This window comes from Mixophyes fleayi, chromosome 8 (genome assembly GCF_038048845.1).
Source record: "Mixophyes fleayi isolate aMixFle1 chromosome 8, aMixFle1.hap1, whole genome shotgun sequence".
In the NCBI taxonomy this organism is placed as follows: Eukaryota; Metazoa; Chordata; class Amphibia; order Anura; family Limnodynastidae; genus Mixophyes; species Mixophyes fleayi.
In genome coordinates, this window is record NC_134409.1 from 109,128,142 (window position 1) to 109,140,945 (window position 12,804).

Below are 12,804 nucleotides of genomic sequence, written 5' to 3' on the forward strand. Positions count from 1 at the left end.
ATGAAATGTCTTTCTTCTGTTTCCTGTTGTTTAGGGGCAAGTAATCATTATAAGTGAGACATGGACAGAAGTGTGTTATCTGGAAATTCACCCAGAGGTATTTTTTACAACTTTCTATAAAATAATATAAATATCTCCAATGGGGTTAGGACCCTCCAGCTGGCGGCCTCTTTATATCTATCAGAAAGTAAATAATTAAGTATACTGACATTATGACATCACATATATGCTCAATGTACATGTATGGACAATGTAAAATGTCATGATTATTATATTCTTCCCTATGGCAAAGAGTACTAGGCAGGGCCGGATTTACCGCTAGGCAACCTAGGCACCTGCCTAGGGCCTAGCGGCTCTCGGGTGGCACCCCCCCTCCCCCCCGCAGGACTCGTGCGGGGGGGAGGGGGGGTACCGCGAATTGGGGGAGGGGGGGTTGGGTGCCGCGAGTCGGGGGAGGGGCCACATGGGGCTAGTGTGGTGGCTGGTCTCCTCCCTCCCTCCTCTGTGTGGCCTGCAGTGTCTCACATGGGACATGCACTACATCACAAGTGCCGTCCCATGTGTGAAGGGGATGAATACTCCACAGCTCCTACAAAGAAAAAGGTAAATTGGGGGAGGGGTGGGGTAGTATATTAAGTGCGTGTGTCCCCCCACTGCGTCCTGGTATTGTGTGTGTGTGTGTGTCCCCACTGTGTCCATGTATTGTGTGTGTGTCCCCACTGCGTCCATGTATTATGTGTGTGTGTCCCCACTGCGTCCGTGTATTATGTGTGTGTGTCCCCACTGCATCCGTGTATTATGTGTCCCCACTGCATCCGTGTATTATGTGTATGTGTCCCCACTGCGTCCGTGTATTATGTGTGTGTGCCCCCACTGCATCCGTGTATTATGTGTGTGTGTGTCCCCACTGCATCCGTGTATTATGTGTGTGTCCCCACTGCGTCCGTGTATTATGTGTGTGTGTCCCCACTGCGTCCGTGTATTATGTGTGTGTGTCCCCACTGCGTCCGTGTATTATGTGTGTGTGAGGGGCCACTGCGTGCGTGTATTGTGTGTGTCCCCACTGCGTCCATGTATTATGTGTGTGTGTCCCTACTGCGTCCGTGTATTATGTGTGTGTGCCCCCACTGCGTCCGTGTATTATGTGTGTGTGTGAGGGGCCACTGAGTGCGTGTATTGTGTGTGTGTGTGTCCACTGCGTCCGTGTATTGTGTGTGTGTGAGGGGCCACTGCGTGCGTGTATTGTGTGTATGTGTGTGAGGAGCCACTGCGTGCGTATATTATGTGTGTGTGAGGGGCCACTGCGTGCGTATATTATGTGTGTGTGAGGGGCCACTGTGTGTGTGTGAGGGGCCACTGTGTGTGTGAAGGGGGGGGCCCAAACCGATATCTTGCCTAGGGCCCCATGAGGTGTAAATCCGGCTCTGGTACTAGGTACTGAATGAGCTTTCCCATAGGAGCAGTGGCGGATCCCCCCCCCCCCTGGATCCGCCACTGTCAGAGCATCCGGGCAGCACACTGTCCCTGCCTGTCACTGCTGAACGGAACTGCACATAGTATGCAGCCGCCGGTAGCCTCAGATGTCAAAAAGGGGCGGGGCCTAAATCCCCCCCCCCCCCCCCCTACATCGCCCCGGGTAGCAGTATTCTCTAGATCCGCCCCTGCATAGGAGTAAACGTTATTGTAGCTAGTGTAATGTAACGTTGAAACTGATGCAAAGTGCACGACTGTCAGAATGTTTGGTGTACAGTTCCAGTTACTTACATTATTTTTGGGCTAAGAACATTACAATGTGGTTACTTGGCTTCAAGAGCACATGCTGACTGCCCAGGGGCGGGATGGGCCGGGGAGCATCCGGACGATAGAATTCTATTTTGGGCCGCCTGGTGGTCCAGTGGTAATGCGATGGAGACAGCCTTTATGGTCTGTGCAGGGGCTGTCACATCGTGTAGTACTCACTGCAGCCGCATCATTCATTCACAGAATATTGTACTACAACTTCTAGTATTCTGTGAATGTATGATGCCCCCGCAGTGAGTACTCTGCGATGTGACAGCCCCTGCACAGACCGCAAAGGCTGTCTCCATCGCATCTCAGTAGCAGCTACATCACCAGGTCATGTGACCGCAGTGGTCACATGGTAGGAAGTGTAGGCGGGGCTGATGGATCTCTATGGTCAGTGTGCAGGAGCTGCAGCAGTTCTCTCTGTCCCTGGAGCCACTAGTGTAGAAAAAGGTAAGAGGAAGGGGGAGTTAGTGTGTGTAAAGGTGCTGGGCCAGAGGGGGGCATGTGTGGCTAAGGGTGCTCGGGGCAGAGGGGGACATGTGTGACTAAAGGTGCTGGGGCAGAGGGGGGCATGTATGGCTAAAGGTGCTGGGGGCAGAGGGGGCATGTGTGACTAAAGCATGTGGGCAGAAGGGGGGCCTAATTATAAAATGTGGGTGATATATTGATTTAATGCCAGGGATTGTTGACGTTTTCTAAATTTAATGTACCCATTATTTTTTTTTTACCAAATAGGGCCTCCAAGGATCCAGAGCTAAAGTAACCAGCAGCCACAAGTGGTGACAGTGACAAGAACAGGTAGGAGAGACCAGGACAGTCTGCCAACTGTCCTGAATCTGGTGGGACAGTCCCGAATTTGGGTGACCATTTCGCTTTGGACAGTTGGGAGGTATGTCCCACTTCACCGTGTACTGCTCGTGAAGGCAGAGCTGTGTGCACCTAACAGTAGTGCTCACAGTATTGTCTGTGTATTTTTCTCTAAAATGATAACCATGCTACATCATAGGGGGTTACCCTGTCTAAAGTGCCTAGGCCCCCCAGAGCCTTAATCCAGCTCTGGGCCTGGGCATAAATATATATATATATGGATTAAGCAACACAAACAGACTCTTTGTATATAGATAAATATATATTGTACCAAAAACCACCCTTTAAGGATGTGCCGCTACTTATGGGCCAGTGCTGTGTGCTTGCCCCCCGGGCTTAAGTCTGCCAGCCCTCCTCTGTGACTGCCTAACACTAACGCCACATGTCTATGAGCACTTACACAGATAAAGTCATGTATATATGAAAGATTAAATGGTAACTATCTTAACACATGCTTTTCTATGCTTTGAGGATGTTTGTTTTACTATGAGTCTCCTCATCTAGATTCTTAACTTTGCCATATTATAGCCCTGACCAAGAAGTTGTCCAATAGTACTTAATACTTCCCAAGAGCTGGTGCTATAAATCAGCTGTCAGTTGTGTATGTGTCAAAGTTGGCACGGTCTGCCAGGTACTCGTAGCGTCTCTGTTATAAAAATGTATTTGTTTTCCTTTATATTGCAGGTTGCTTATTTTTATTTCCCAAACCCCCACCCCGTATAGTATGTGTGTAATGACATCTCTTTCTTTTGCTTCCTGTTGTTTAGGGACAAGTCACCATGATAACTGAAGCACGGATGGAACTCTACTATATGGAATTCCATGCAGAGGAATTCTTTACAACTTTCTAACAAATAATATAAATCTCTTTATTGGGGGATAGGACCCTCCAGCTGGTGGCCTCTTTACATCTATAAGAAAATAAAAAATGAAGCACACTGACATCGCATATATGCTCACTGAACATGTATGGACAATGTAAAATGTCACGCCTGTTATATGCTTCCCTACGGCATTGAGTATTATGTACTGAATGAGTTTTACCATAGAACTACCCGTTATTGTAGCTAGTGTAATACAACCTTGAAACTGACGCAAAGTGAACGCTTGTCAGAATGTTTGTGTGTACAGACCCATTATTGTCAGGCTAACAACGTTAACGCATAAAACCGTTGACAAAACCTTACTGTTAACAAAGTGTTTGAGAGTGTACTAAGCGTGTTCTCAAAGTTTCCCTAAAGTTGTGTGCGACATACTTAATGACCAGCCTCTTAGAACTCCACTATATGGCACCCAGCATTAACGCTGGTCACCCGGTGCAAACAATGTCACACAAATCAGGCTATTGTCAGAAAGTATGTGTGTATGTAGGACTATTTTCCTTATAGTTTTATCATTATGCTGTGTGACAGTTTCTTTCATACCTCTGTTAGAACTCAAACATTAAGAACTTCATCATAGTTGATCATTAGGGACTAGGTCAGGTCTAGTTTAATAACAAGTTGTCCTGTGCGCACAAGACAGGGGCCACCACTACACTTCCTAGCAACTGAGTTTAAACTGGAGAGACCCTAAGGACTTCTATTGGAGCCCCTTGTTGTCCCAGGAAGTCCCCTTGATTCAAAGATCTTTCAAAGATCTTTCGTTGTCCCCCTTTGGAGATTTTTTGGTTCAGAAATGACCTGTAATGTATGTGCATGTTCCATAACCTTAGTTACATCAAGAAATAGACTGTATGTCACTCACCGTACTGTGAGTGCCTCTTCCCGGACATTTAGGAACCGTGGTCGTCCACCATCCTGAGGGTCTGCGCATGCGCAGCCCTTTTCTATACTTCAGTGTATACCCCTTTAACTCAATTGGCAGATCAGGCAACCTCCCTATATTAAGCACCTGTGGTCAACACCACGTGGCCTGATCTTGGAGTCTCATTCCTCATGAGTCTCTGAAGGTGTTCCTGTATTCCTCGTGTATTCAGCGCTGCTGATTCCTGTGGTTTCCAAACCACTTCTATTCCTGTGGTTTCCATACCACTTCTACCATCAACTGTACCATCAGGACTGTTTGCTGATTCCTATCCGCTGCCTCCGTGCACTACAGTCTTCTAAACCACTTCTACCATCAACTGTATCATCAGGACTGTTTGCTGATTCCTATCCGCTGCCTCCGTGCACTACAGTCTTCTAAACCACTTCTACCATCAACTGTATCATCAGGACTGTTTGCTGATTCCTATCCGCTGCCTCCGTGCACTACAGTCTTCTAAACCACTTCTACCATCAACTGTATCATCAGGACTGTTTGCTGATTCCTATCCGCTGCCTCCGTGCACTACAGTCTTCTAAACCACTTCAACGTTATTTTATATCAATGTGACTGTTTGCTCATTGCTATCCGCTGCCTCCGTGCACTCCAGCTTTTACTTCACTCACCTGCTTCTCATCAAGGCTGTTTGCTGATTCCTATCCGCTGCCTCCGTGCACTACAGTCTCCTGCTTGCAACTCGCCTGTGTTCATCATCGTGACTGCCAGCTGGCTACTATCCGCTGCCTCCGTGCACTACAGTCTCCTGCTTGCAACTCGCCTGTGTTCATCATCGTGACTGCCAGCTGGCTACTATCCGCTGCCTCCGTGCACTACAGTCTCCTGCTTGCAACTCGCCTGTGTTTAACATCGTGACTGCCAGCTGATTACTATCCGCTGCCTCCGTGCACTACAGTCTCATCTCATCTTTGCTGTGCCTTCCTCGAGACTGCCACTTTCATTACCATCTGCTACACTTCGTGATCTACAGCTCCTGCCCTGCGCTGCACTCCTGTCTCCCATCGCTGTCGGTTCCTGTGGTTGCTACTGGTTACCTCCGTGTGCCGCTGAGTCCTGCCGCTGTGGTCAGCGCTATCGTCCATCTCCTGCTGATCCACTCTCCACGCCTTCACGTGTTCCTCTGGTCTCTGCCCTCCTGTCAGCATTGGATTTGTATCTCATCTACTACCCTCTGCTGGATCATCTCCATTCTCCTGGGTCTCCTATGAGTCCAGTTCCACGTGTTGCTGACTCCTGTGGATTCGTGTCCCTGTTGGTCTATTCACCTGTGCGCTGCACCTGCTAGACCTCTGCCTCACCTGTCCAGGGACTTTCTATCCAGTCGACCTCTAGCCGCTCAGGTACCGCTACTATCCCATCTGACTGCTACTGCTGAACCACGGTATGCATACTTCTCATTGACTGTGCTGTGTATTGCATATCTTGCTGGACTGTGTTTGGTTCTCTCTGGAGTCTGCTATCCGCTGAGTCTATTGCCATCATTGACTGTGTTATCATTGTGCTGGACTACTTCAAGAGACTTTCTAGATTGCAGACCTGCTCAGTCATTTATATATATATATATCTATATTGTGCATATTACTGTGGATCGTGTATAAGGTGCCGGTGTATATCCTGTGTTGCAGTCTTCCCCCGTGCACCTCCTCACATATATATTCAGTGGTACAACTTGCTGATGTCAGACCACTGATCCCTGTTTCCGGTATCACCTGTTCCATCCTCCTCTCACATAGCAGTGGTACAACTTGCTACCGCAGACCACTGACTACCTGGATACCTCCACTTGGATTCCATTCCTTCACTCAGACAGCGGTACAACTTGCTACCCGCAGACCGCTGACTCTCATCACCTCCTTGTTTCTGTTGGACATTCCTCCTCACTATAGCAGTGGTACAACTTGCTATCGCAGACCACTGACTATCTTCACGTGTCCTTGTCCATACAGTTCCTTGTGTATTATTATCTCATTATTACCAGTGTTGCTAGTCATAGACTTTCCTGAGCATCTCATCGGCCATCATTTCATGTTCCGTGATCACCCAGCTACCAGAGTACCCTATTACCATCTACATTGCTCTGGTAAGCCTACCATCTGGTGATCCCTGGGTAAAGACTCCTAGTGCCCGTGACAGTAAGATCAGGCCATGACAAACCCAGATACGGAACCTACAGCCAAAGAGATGCTGCGGCATCTGGTTACCCGTATTGAGCAACAGGAAGTTCGCCAACGGCATTTACTGCGGTGTTACCAGGCGTTAGCCTCCCAAAGACCGTCTGTGCAAGATGCCACAACTACTGTTGATGCTCCTGTGCCTTCCTCCGTTTCCCCAGTGCCATCCCAGGTGTTTACAGCTTCCACGCTTCACCTGCCTACTCCGTCAAAATACGATGGAGACCCCAAAACTTGTAGGGGTTTTCTTACTCAATGCTCAGTTCATTTTGAGCTCCAACCTCAAAATTTTTCTACCCATCGTTCCAGAGTGGCCTATCTTATTTCATTGTTTTCTGGACAAGCTCTCGCATGGGCTTCCCCTCTGTGGGAAAGAAACGATCCATTGTTACAGGATAGTGCCGAATTTATTTCCACGTTCCGAAGTGTATTCGATGAACCAGGTCGTGTTATTTCCGCTGCATCCAGCATTCTCCGTCTTCGCCAAGGATCTCGCACTGTGGCTCAGTACGTCATTAGATTTCGGATATTAGCCTCTGAACTTCAGTGGAACGCTGAGGCACTGATCGCCGCCTTCTGGCAGGGGCTTTCCGATAAAATTAAAAACGCACTGACTTCACAAGAACTACCCTCCTCTTTAGAAGATTTGATCTCTCTTTGCCATCGTGTAGACCTGAGGTTTCGTGAAAGAGAACCTGAGAAAACAACTTCGGTTAAAACACCTCTTCTCTCAAGTCCTCAATTTCACCCAGCTTCATCTCCGGTGATACCCATGGAGATAGGTCGCTCCAAATTAACTTTAGAGGAGAGGGACCGAAGAATAAAGAATAGACTTTGTATCTATTGTGCCGATTCCACGCATATGCTCAATTCTTGTCCCAGGAAATGCCGGGCTCTAACCAATACTGGGGAGATAAGGTTAGGGTTCCTGGAGTCCTCTCCATCTTCTACGAAATTAAAAGCCTGTGCTTTTGAGGTTACGATTTCCTTTGCTACCAAATCCTTTGAGGCTCAAGCACTGATTGATTCCGGAGCAGCAGGAAATTTCATTTCCAAATCATTAGTGAATCAATGGTCCCTACCAGTGATTACCTTGAAAACACCGATTACTGTGACTGCTATGGATGGAGCACGTCTCATCAATGGTCTCATCACCCAGAGTACGTCTCCAGTAACGCTTCAGATTGGTGGGCTACACCATGAAGAGATTTCGTTTTTAATTCTTCCTGTTACGACAAGTCCGATTGTCTTAGGCCTTCCATGGCTTCAATGTCATTCTCCCCAGATTGACTGGCGCACTTCTCAAATGACATCGTGGGGAGCTGAATGTCATCATCGTTGTCTCTCTCAAGTGGTTTCATTCAAAAGACAGCATTCGTCTATTCCACCAGATCCTCCTCCACAGGATCCTTTATCTACGGATCTGTGCGATAAGGTTCAGTCTGAACGCCTTCCTCCTCATCGGGCGTTCGTGACGTCATCGGACGTTGAAGATGGATCTCAGGAGTCATCTTCAAAAAGTCAAGGGCTGGTGGTTCACGGTCACCATCCATCTTTTCCGGAATTTCCTGCCCTCCCGCCCACCCAAGTTCCTGCTGTAGTGACTGTTTGTCAGACCTTCAAAAATATCTGGTCTCAGGTCAAAACCTGTTTAAAGAAGACATCTAACAAATATAAGTCTTTTGCAGATAAGAAGAGGCGGGCTATTCCACCACTAAAAATTGGAGATCGTGTTTGGTTATCTACCAAAAATATTCGTTTGAAGGTTCCATCTATGAAATTCGCCCCTCGTTTTATTGGTCCATATAGGATCATTCAAGTAATCAATCCAGTATGTGTGAAACTTCTTCTTCCTAAGAATCTTCGGATTTCTAATGCCTTCCATGTGTCTTTACTCAAACCTCTTATTATCAACCGTTTCTCAAATCCTCCCTCAGCTCCGCAGCCAGTTCAAGTTCATCAGGAGGAGGATTTTGAGATTACTGAGGTACTAGACGCAAAAATTTCGCGAGGAGTCCTCCGTTTCCTCGTTCATTGGAAGGGCTTTGGTCCTGAGGAGCGCTCTTGGATCAAAGCTGAAGATCTTAAGGCTCCTGCTCTTTTGAAGAAGTTCTACTCCAAAAATCCGGACAAGCCCGGTTCCAGGCGTTCTGCGCCCACCTTTAAAAGGGGGGGTACTGTCACTCACCGTACTGTGAGTGCCTCTTCCCGGACATTTAGGAACCGTGGTCGTCCACCATCCTGAGGGTCTGCGCATGCGCAGCCCTTTTCTATACTTCAGTGTATACCCCTTTAACTCAATTGGCAGATCAGGCAACCTCCCTATATTAAGCACCTGTGGTCAACACCACGTGGCCTGATCTTGGAGTCTCATTCCTCATGAGTCTCTGAAGGTGTTCCTGTATTCCTCGTGTATTCAGCGCTGCTGATTCCTGTGGTTTCCAAACCACTTCTATTCCTGTGGTTTCCATACCACTTCTACCATCAACTGTACCATCAGGACTGTTTGCTGATTCCTATCCGCTGCCTCCGTGCACTACAGTCTTCTAAACCACTTCTACCATCAACTGTATCATCAGGACTGTTTGCTGATTCCTATCCGCTGCCTCCGTGCACTACAGTCTTCTAAACCACTTCTACCATCAACTGTATCATCAGGACTGTTTGCTGATTCCTATCCGCTGCCTCCGTGCACTACAGTCTTCTAAACCACTTCTACCATCAACTGTATCATCAGGACTGTTTGCTGATTCCTATCCGCTGCCTCCGTGCACTACAGTCTTCTAAACCACTTCAACGTTATTTTATATCAATGTGACTGTTTGCTCATTGCTATCCGCTGCCTCCGTGCACTCCAGCTTTTACTTCACTCACCTGCTTCTCATCAAGGCTGTTTGCTGATTCCTATCCGCTGCCTCCGTGCACTACAGTCTCCTGCTTGCAACTCGCCTGTGTTCATCATCGTGACTGCCAGCTGGCTACTATCCGCTGCCTCCGTGCACTACAGTCTCCTGCTTGCAACTCGCCTGTGTTCATCATCGTGACTGCCAGCTGGCTACTATCCGCTGCCTCCGTGCACTACAGTCTCCTGCTTGCAACTCGCCTGTGTTTAACATCGTGACTGCCAGCTGATTACTATCCGCTGCCTCCGTGCACTACAGTCTCATCTCATCTTTGCTGTGCCTTCCTCGAGACTGCCACTTTCATTACCATCTGCTACACTTCGTGATCTACAGCTCCTGCCCTGCGCTGCACTCCTGTCTCCCATCGCTGTCGGTTCCTGTGGTTGCTACTGGTTACCTCCGTGTGCCGCTGAGTCCTGCCGCTGTGGTCAGCGCTATCGTCCATCTCCTGCTGATCCACTCTCCACGCCTTCACGTGTTCCTCTGGTCTCTGCCCTCCTGTCAGCATTGGATTTGTATCTCATCTACTACCCTCTGCTGGATCATCTCCATTCTCCTGGGTCTCCTATGAGTCCAGTTCCACGTGTTGCTGACTCCTGTGGATTCGTGTCCCTGTTGGTCTATTCACCTGTGCGCTGCACCTGCTAGACCTCTGCCTCACCTGTCCAGGGACTTTCTATCCAGTCGACCTCTAGCCGCTCAGGTACCGCTACTATCCCATCTGACTGCTACTGCTGAACCACGGTATGCATACTTCTCATTGACTGTGCTGTGTATTGCATATCTTGCTGGACTGTGTTTGGTTCTCTCTGGAGTCTGCTATCCGCTGAGTCTATTGCCATCATTGACTGTGTTATCATTGTGCTGGACTACTTCAAGAGACTTTCTAGATTGCAGACCTGCTCAGTCATTTATATATATATATATCTATATTGTGCATATTACTGTGGATCGTGTATAAGGTGCCGGTGTATATCCTGTGTTGCAGTCTTCCCCCGTGCACCTCCTCACATATATATTCAGTGGTACAACTTGCTGATGTCAGACCACTGATCCCTGTTTCCGGTATCACCTGTTCCATCCTCCTCTCACATAGCAGTGGTACAACTTGCTACCGCAGACCACTGACTACCTGGATACCTCCACTTGGATTCCATTCCTTCACTCAGACAGCGGTACAACTTGCTACCCGCAGACCGCTGACTCTCATCACCTCCTTGTTTCTGTTGGACATTCCTCCTCACTATAGCAGTGGTACAACTTGCTATCGCAGACCACTGACTATCTTCACGTGTCCTTGTCCATACAGTTCCTTGTGTATTATTATCTCATTATTACCAGTGTTGCTAGTCATAGACTTTCCTGAGCATCTCATCGGCCATCATTTCATGTTCCGTGATCACCCAGCTACCAGAGTACCCTATTACCATCTACATTGCTCTGGTAAGCCTACCATCTGGTGATCCCTGGGTAAAGACTCCTAGTGCCCGTGACACTGTACTATAGACATATTGGGACAATCAGTAGGTGTGTCCACTACAACACGTACTAGGCAAACAGACAAGTCTACTACAGTCGATGTGTCCGCCTCTGGTTTTATTCATGTCTCCTGTTTACATCAATGAAAAGGGGAAATGCACAATACAACCTTTTGCTGTGTATGCAATTGTACAATTTGCATCTAAGGTAATTAGGGTGAATATTTCTCTAAATACACAGCATAAAATATGTAATGTAATAGCAATTCAGCTATTAATATCAATGTAATTTACTTTCTTTTAGGAATCTGGCAGTTATGCAGAAGAGGAGGAAGAAAGTGAGGATGAAGAAGAGGCGGAAGGAGATGATGATGGAGAGTTGGAAGTAGATGAGGATGAAAGAGTGGAGGAAGAAGGAAGAAAATAAGTGGAAAAAGGAGAATATGATGAGGAAGGGGAGAGTGTAACCTGTATGCCTAAAAGCTAGCTTGCTAGAAGACTACGCAGTATGGTTCGGGCACTAAAGAGATGCTGCTGCTGCATCCCTCATTAAAGTTCATTATTTAACAGTTTAATAGTTATATTTATTACATTTATAATAATCAGACTTCTGTGTGCCACATTACTTAACTTGTACTCAAATAGCTGAAACATTTGTTTGTAACATTTGTTTAAGTGACAGGGGTATTGTTCAACTATTTTCACTGTAACTCAGAAGGTTACAGATATCACACAAAATGATGCTAAAACAAAATAGAAAATTAGGAACAATTCTAAAAGTGGAGGGCAGATAAAATTAAGTAAAATAGTAAGAAAATCATAGTATAAAGGCCATAGTGATCGAATATATCGGATACATTTCTGCTGTTACATCACATTTCCTCTAAATAAATGTTGGTTGGATAAATAAAGCTCATGAAATAAAGAACATTGTTTGCTTGGATTGTTGCACATAACATTACATTTTAGGTGTCGTACGCTTAATACTCCCATAGATGTTGCCAACTGGAGATCTAGGGCCTCATTCATCAAGAAATGCAAAATGAATGTAATGTCCTCCCTCTCCAGTTTTTCTTTATTTCTTGAATCCCACAAAATTTTATTCCTTTAGGGTTTTTTATTGTGAGTGGTGAGAAAATGATTGGACCCACTGTGAGTGGTCACTACTTTTTTTATATTATTGATGTGTTCTGAAGTTGTGACTTTAAGTCTTCTTTAGTGCAGCCCACAAGCTGAAGACCACATGGGTACTCCAGTAGATTAATGTATTTCTTCTAAAATCTGTATGGTATGTACTACACATATCAGACAGATTTTTGAAGAAATACAATGAGATAATTTTTCTGTTTCACTATCAGTTCCTTTAAGCAGCTTTTTATATATCTTGACAGGTTAGAGGTGGGGCAGTGGGGGGTCCATCCTTTGCTGCCCCCCATCAATGTCTACCCATCCCCTGCTGCCCCTCAACCGTCTACCCATCGGTGGTAGACGGTTGTTGAGCATAGTATTCCAGCTTGACCACTGTGGCCTGTCTGCTTTTTCCCCATTTTGACAGAATAGAGGGCAGGAAGCAAAACAGCGCTGTCTACCGCAGCCCAGCTGCTGCGTTTCCGGCCGTGCTATCAGACCAGGAAATACTTACACAGTCCCACCAGAAAGAGTTGCCAGTATGTCCCAAATTTTTGCAGCGTGGAAATGCAGTAGTGAATGTTTAAGCCTCACAATAGAGCACAAAAGTCTATCATTATATGGTGCACTAGCAACCTGGCGTCTGAG

At 46.8% G+C, this 12,804-nt stretch overlaps 1 long non-coding RNA gene across 1 annotated transcript; it reads left to right on the forward strand.

Annotated features, from left to right (window-relative positions):
* Window positions 1-2,152: 2,152 nt before the first annotated feature.
* LOC142100160 (uncharacterized) lies at window positions 2,153-3,757 on the forward strand. The gene is made up of 3 exons (XR_012678745.1): window positions 2,153-2,235; window positions 2,521-2,583; window positions 3,420-3,757. It is a non-coding gene; the product is annotated as an uncharacterized LOC142100160 (long non-coding RNA).
* The last annotated feature ends 9,047 nt before the right edge of the window (window positions 3,758-12,804 follow it).